Raw genomic sequence first — 7,500 nt, 5'->3', positions numbered from 1 at the left:
AAATTAGGAACGAAAAACATTAGATAAAACATAAAAACGAAAAAAAAAAAAATTAGAAAAACTCTCCCCAAAAAAATCCAACAAAAAAAAAACAAAAAACAAGAATTAAAAAAAAAAAAACTGGGACGGAATTTGTAATAAATATTCATGCTATTGATTGACGACAATCATAACAACGTTGGACATGTCGTCATTTCAATCCAAGATTGTCGTTTCCCTGAAAAGATTGGTGGTTAGTTCATTAGATAGGTGACCAAACACTCGGTCTATCTCGTGTCTTCCAGTAGGACTGGTATTATCACAGTACGGCTCGTTTGTTTCTGTTTGTTTTTAAGGGTTTTACGGCGCTTGCAACACATTTAGGTTATATCAGCGCCAGTAAAAAGGAAGAAAATGGGATAGTAAAAAGTTCTAGAATTACAATTAACCCTCTCCTTACTACCCATAGGAAAATCGTCACATTCGTTACGATACAATCAACATCTTTCTTATTCAAATTTCTCTTGTACATCATAACATTTAAAGAAAATAAACAGTGTGTTGTAGAGCATGTTTTGTTGAAGAAATTATTTATCGCTAGAACTTACTGCTATTGTGTTTGAGTGATAAAAATATATATTTTTGTGTTAGTTGGGTTTGAAGTTTTGGGGAAAATCCTGAAAATGGCTGGTAAGGAGAGGGTTAAAGCACCCAAGAGAAAGGAAGACAAAGGGGAACTGGGAACAAATAGGGATCAGATGTAGATTCCAAGAGCATACCACCAATGTACTTAGTCTGAGATCACCTATAAGTCTCATCCGGACACAAGCACAAAATTCCAACAAAGAGGAATACACTCAAATGCTTACATTAAACATTAAAAATAACAAATATAATAATACATAACAGAGAGATGATTTACAAGGAAAAAAATATCATCTCCCAAAACAATAACTATGCATTTGACTGTTTCCCTCCCAGCTAGGACTCTGGCCGGGGCCAGGAAAAAACAAGTAATCTCATTCCAAGACAAAGACAGAAAGCATGTTGGAAAACAGTTATAAGGGGATAGAAGAACCAGTATGTACCCCCCCCCCCTGCCCACTATGGGAGGTCAGGAACCCCACCCAGATATAAGGGGATAGAGGACACAGTATGTACCCCCCCCCCTCCCCCTTGCCCACTATGGGAGGTCAGGAACCCCACCTAGCAGTACGGGTGGAAATGGATACATGTACAAATAGATTGGGTAAGGATAATACATCAATCATTAGACAAATAAATAAATAAATAAATAATAAATAAATAAATGAAATATAGAGAGATAAATAAATAAACAAATTCAATAATGAAATCTAAAAAAAAATAAACAAAGAATTTTCTTTAAAAAATAGATGAATAAAAACATATAATCAAATGAATAAATCATTGAATAAATCAATAAATAGACTATCACGTGACTCTATCGACTGCAACCATAAATCGTATGGACGGACGGAAAAAAAAACACAGCCCAATTCAAAAACGTTGGAGCCGAAAATGAAAAGATAAATCAATAAAAAGACATGGAAATAAATATATCTGGATTGACATCAAATATATTAATAATATTATTCCATTTTATCATGGGTAATGTTTGTGATGAAATGTACTCTCTCTCTCTCTCTCTCTATTCTCTTATTATCTTATATATATATATATATATATATATATATATATATATATATATATATATATATGTGTGTGTGTGTGTGTGTGTGTGTGTGTTGTATACTCTTCTCCATTCACTCTCTTTCCTCTCTCCTCCCCCCCCCCCTCCCCCCCCCCTCACTCTACGCTCTGTTACAAAAAAACCATCACATAAACAACGTATAAACATAAACACACTAACACACGACTCCACCCATACCTCTCCCTCTTCCACATCATGTGATCCGCTCAAAAGCCACGTGACATAGACACCTAATTCACATGTACGACACCCCACCCTACTCCCTTTGTTGTGTACATATTATTTGTTATTAACACTGAAGTTGCGACATTGGTAGTGACCCAAAACGACTGTATAATCATAAATCACACATCTATCAATAATCACACGGCATCACAACCCAATGTATCCATCATCGTCCGAATTCGTTTTTCATTTCACGAAGTAATCTATTTTAATTAGATGAATCGGTTTTGAGCTCGCTCAGAAACGCAGTGACCAAAGCCACATAAAATTTGTGGAAGATCATTGACATGTTATGACATAATCTTAAAAATCTAAGAAAAATCCACAAACACAACTGAGAGGTTAATGTCTCTCTTTTGTTATCTCTTTGATAGATTACGGTTGGTTCGTCTATGTTTTGTTGTCATTGTCACATTCTTCGTGTAAGTGCTTTTGTCGTTTTGCTTAAGGCTACGCTAAAGCCATGATAAATGATTTGTCACAATAGACACCTATTTCATTTCGTATGTAAGTCATATCCGACGATCCTTGGGAATTCACACATCCCCAGCCACATGCGTTTACAACATCATTCAGAAAATTCATTTAATCGATTCATCGAAGTCTCAGGTTTATTTTTGGACAAGTTAGACGTCGTGTCAATCGGTTGAGCTTTTGGCTTTTTGCTCTGAGCTTGATTTCGAAATGCTCCAAAGTCCTAAATATAGATTGTCTGGAAGAAAACACTTTCCATTTTCAATAAGATTCATAGAGTCAAAGATACATTTGAAGCTCTGTAGCCAGAGCAGCCAAAAATTCCTAATTCTACGATTTTTTCGTAGTACTGAGCAGGTCTGATGAACGTCGTCGTGTGGATTCTGACGTCAGATAAAACAAAGGGGCGATAACTTCGGTAATTCGGTCAAATTGAGTTATTGTTCCTGTCACACATTCTTGAGTCGAACGTGCATTTTTTTCTTCTCTATTTCTATCAGGGCTTCGTGACTCCAAAGTCAATAGATAAATGATTTAGTACAACAATAGAACACCTATACGACTTGGTGGATTGGTAAAGATATCGATGCTATGCCATTGGGTAAAATACTCACAACATCCGCCAGCCAGTCAGAGCGTACCAACACAGAAAAATGTGTACAATCTTGAACGTGTATAGTCTGATTGATAGAATTTAGTAGTGAGTACTAATCATTATAATGGCTGTCTAAACAACAATAACAAAAAACTGAGAGGCGTCAACTTCGTTCTTTCTATAGATAGTATGCGCTTGGCTAAGAAGCTCATAACATTGCCATCCGGAAGTATAACGGACCAACACACAAAACTGTGGGTATCCATGAACTTTTATAGTCAGGTTAATACAGTTTAGTGAGCATTACTCATAAACGCGGATGGCAAAAAACAATAACAAAGACCTGAGTGGCGTCAAATGCGTTCTTTCTATAGGAACAAATGATTTTTTTTTTTTTTTTTTTTCGGGTGGCTTTCCTATAAATTGTGGTTTATTTCCAATATGTCGTGGCCCTTTGTCTTAAGTCGGCGGTTATAGGATCGGATAACTCACCTGTCTATCCTGGTGATCAATCATGCCTGCCCCCCCCCCCCCCCACCACCCCTCCCCACAACTAACAATAAATACAATGCATTATTAATACAGCCGTACTCTGGAACAAAACCTTATTTGAAAATTTGGCCAGGAAACTCGTCCTTCAAATATCGATTGATTTAAATGACTTTCATCTTGGCAAAAAAAAAACCAAAAAACAAAAAACAAACAAAAACACAAAAAAAAAAAAAAAAAAAAAAAAAAAAACTCTCAAACCTGGGATTTGGCGAACGAATGGCCGACCAAAGAATACCCGAAGAAGAGATGTAGAAGCGGACACAGCCAGCATGGCGTTCGGGACAGACATGGCCAGGTTTGGGACTCAGGGCCAAACACGGCAGATAAACTGTGGATGCCGAGGACCTTCGTTGATGGCCTCTGAGCCCTGTAGCGGCAAAAGTAATAAGTAATAAGTAAGTCGGGGAGAGTGGGTCGAGATAGGAGTTTGAAGCGACATTTTTTTTTTGTGGGGGGGGGGGGGGGGGGGGGGGGGGGGGGGGGGGGGTCGTAGTTAGATAGCTCATACGGTAGAGTCACGATCACGGTGTTGTCGTACCAATAAGGTCGCGGGTTCGAGCCCCCATCGCCGCCGCGAAGATTCAATTCGTTATTCTCTTCTGCCACTGTCCTACTCACCTCATTTCTTGTTGTTATCAACACAAGTACTCGCTCCACCCACTTTCCTCAGTACGTAAACTATCTACAGTTTAATCCGCATAAACTCAACACTCTTAAAGTCAACATCTGTTTAAAGTCAACACCCCTTGCTGGTGCCAAATTTATATTCCGTTCTTCACCTGAACCCGTGTGTATTTCATTGATATTGGATGTATAAAGTCAACCTTGTTTAAAAAGTCGATCCGATCCATCCGTCTGGCCGGGCGGTGACGCCTCAAGACAAACTCGTGCGCCCCCCCCCCCCCCCCCCCCACCCCAACCAACCACGATCTGCGCGTGTCTCTTGTCGGCGTTTTGGACAGTTCGAAATGACAAGACGATACACGGCAGAGCCAAGGCGTTGGGACCAGAACTGGACAAAGTTCAATGGGAAAAGCCACGAACGTTCAATGGGAAAAGTCACGAACGTTCAATGGGAAAAGCCACGAACGTTCAATGGGAAAAGCCACGAACGTTCATTGGGAAAAGCCACGAACGTTCAATGGGAAAAGCCACCAACGTTCAATGGGAAAAGCCACGCACGTTCAATGGGAAAAGCCACGAACGTTCAATGGGAAAAGCCACCATCGTTCAATGGGAAAAGCCACGAACGTTCAATGGGAAAAGCCACCAACGTTCAATGGGAAAAGCCACCAACGTTCAATGGGAAAAGCCACGATAAACTACTAGATATATTATTATAAAGACAATAAATTAATCAAAAAATAAGAAAAAAGAAAAAAGAAAAATAACTGCATCCACCAATAAACAAATAAAAAAAGAGTAAATAAATTTATAAATGAATGAATAAATAAATAATAAGAATAAACGAAAAAATAATTGAATAAATATATTAATAAAAAAATACACGAGTAAAGAATAGACAAATAAATATTATAATATGAACATGTTCACAGATAAATTAAAGATAAACAAATAAACAAATAAATATATAATAACAAAAATCCAAAATAAATACGTAAAAAGAGGCATAAATAAATACACAAACGAATTATTACTGGAATGGATGAATAAATACATAAATCATTTTACACAAGACAAAGAAAGGGAAGTTATAAACAATAAATAAAACAAATAAACAAAATAAATAAATGAATAACTAAATCAATCTGTCAATGAAACAAACATATCAAATAAATGTAATTCATAAATAACCAATTAAAATTAACAATAAAATAATTATACACATAATAAAATATATAGATAAATACATTATTGAATAAAAATGAGAATAAATGAATAATTAAATAAATGAATAAATAAATAAAACAAATAAATCATTAAAAAAATAAATGCCCTATCGATAATTTGATTCTCTTAAACTATTTTTTCCCTCTAGAAATTTCTATGAAAACATACAAAGGTGTCGCCACTGTGTTGACCTTTGACATGACAGAATTCCATTGTAACACAATAATTGCCTTTTACAAAATCTCATTTACGTGAAAACGAGGTCTAGAAAAAAAGAAGATTCTTCTATTTGGAGTGTTCGCGATAACGGAGTGCCCCAGGCCATAGATTTAATCACATAGATGGAGTCCTACGAAAGACTTTTCAATGACATCAACCAAAAGTGTTGCGAGTAACAGAAATGAATAAACTGAAAAAGGCAGGCAGAATAAAAAGGTTTGTTGACATAAAATGAAACACTCTGAGTTATCAGAAGAAAAAAAAAAACAGAAAGAAAGGCGGTGGATCTTATATTGAAATTGAAGTGGATAAAAATAAAGAGTGGGGTGGGGTAGTGCTTTCACGCTTTTGAGATAGATAGATAGATAGATAGATAGATAGATAGATAGATAGATAGATAGATAGATAGAGAGAGAGAGAGAGAGAGAGAGAGAGAGAGAGAGAGAGAGAGAGAGAGAGAGAGAGAGAGAGAGAGAGAGAAAACACAAATTGAAAGAAATGCGAGCACGAGGAGTTTTCGGAAGGCCTCCCCTGCAATTGAGCCAAAATTTCGTGGAATTACGAATTTTTTGAAGTAGTACACAGGTCTGGTTATGGTCTCTATAGATAGTTCGAAGTTGACGTCACTCAGGTCTTTGTTGTTGTTTTTTGCCATCCGCGTTTATGAGTAATGCCCACTAAACTTTATTAACCAGACTATATACGTTCAAGATTACACAGTTTTGTGTGTTGGTCCGTTATACTTAATAATAATAGATGAGCTTTTATATAGCGCAATATCCACTAAACGTGCTCAAAGCGCTTTACAAGGGGTCCCTGTCCAACAGCAATATTTAACATTTCGGACAAGACATGACGCCTGTAAGATGATATTATAATAATACTTCCGGATGGCAATGTTGCGAGCTTTTTAGCCAAGCGCTTCCTATCTATAAAATGCCCCGATCCTATATAGATAGAATGCGCTTGGCCAAGGAGTTCACAACATTGCCATCCGCAAGTATAACGGACCAACACACAAACTCTGTGTAACCATGAACTTTTATAGTCTGGTTAATACAGTTTAGTGAGAACAACTCACAAACGCGGATGGCAAAAACAATAACAAAGGCCTGAGTGACGTCATCTGCATACTATCTATATATTACCGATGTTGACCTATTCTAACCACGTTGATTATTGCCAACACGGTTACACATTACACATTCGAATGAACACACGCACCAAGATGGCCGACGACACAGCACACCTGTTGTTTGTTGTCAATGGTTTGTTTCGTCGCCATGGATTCATTCATTCTGTCATTCCACATTTTGAAACAACCCCCTTGAACAGACGCGGTGGTGTCAATATCAACCGCCAACAGTTAATTATATTATGCAAACAAACCGAATTGAAAATTGTACAAGTCATTTTCCGTGGTTGGGTTCGAAGGGTGTTTATGAAAGAAAAATAAGAAACTTAAGTATCATTAGGTTTTTTATATTTTTAATTCGTTCTTCTTCTTCTTCTTCTTCTTCTTCTTCTTCTTCTTCTTCTTCTTCTTCTTCTTCTTCTTCTTCTTCTTCTTCTTCTTCTTCTTCTTCTTTCTTCTTCTTTTCTTCTTCTTCTTCTTCTTCTTTCTTCTTCTTTCTTCTTCTTCTTCTTCTTCTTCTTCTTTCTTCTTCTTCTTCTTCTTCTTCTTCTTCTTCTTCTTCTTCTATCATTATTATTATTATTATTATTATTATTATTATTATTATTATTATTATTATTATTATTATTATTATTATTATTATTATTATTATTATTATTATTATTATGATTATGATTATGATTATTATCATTATTATTATTATTACTATTATGATTATTATGATTATGATTATTATTA

Source organism: Berghia stephanieae, chromosome 1 (genome assembly GCF_034508935.2).
Source record: "Berghia stephanieae isolate SIO BIC M18660-M18661 chromosome 1, UCSD_Bste_1.3, whole genome shotgun sequence".
Classification (NCBI taxonomy): domain Eukaryota; kingdom Metazoa; phylum Mollusca; class Gastropoda; order Nudibranchia; family Aeolidiidae; genus Berghia; species Berghia stephanieae.
The sequence above is the reverse complement of the archived record's forward strand: the minus strand, read 5'-3'. Positions refer to the sequence as shown.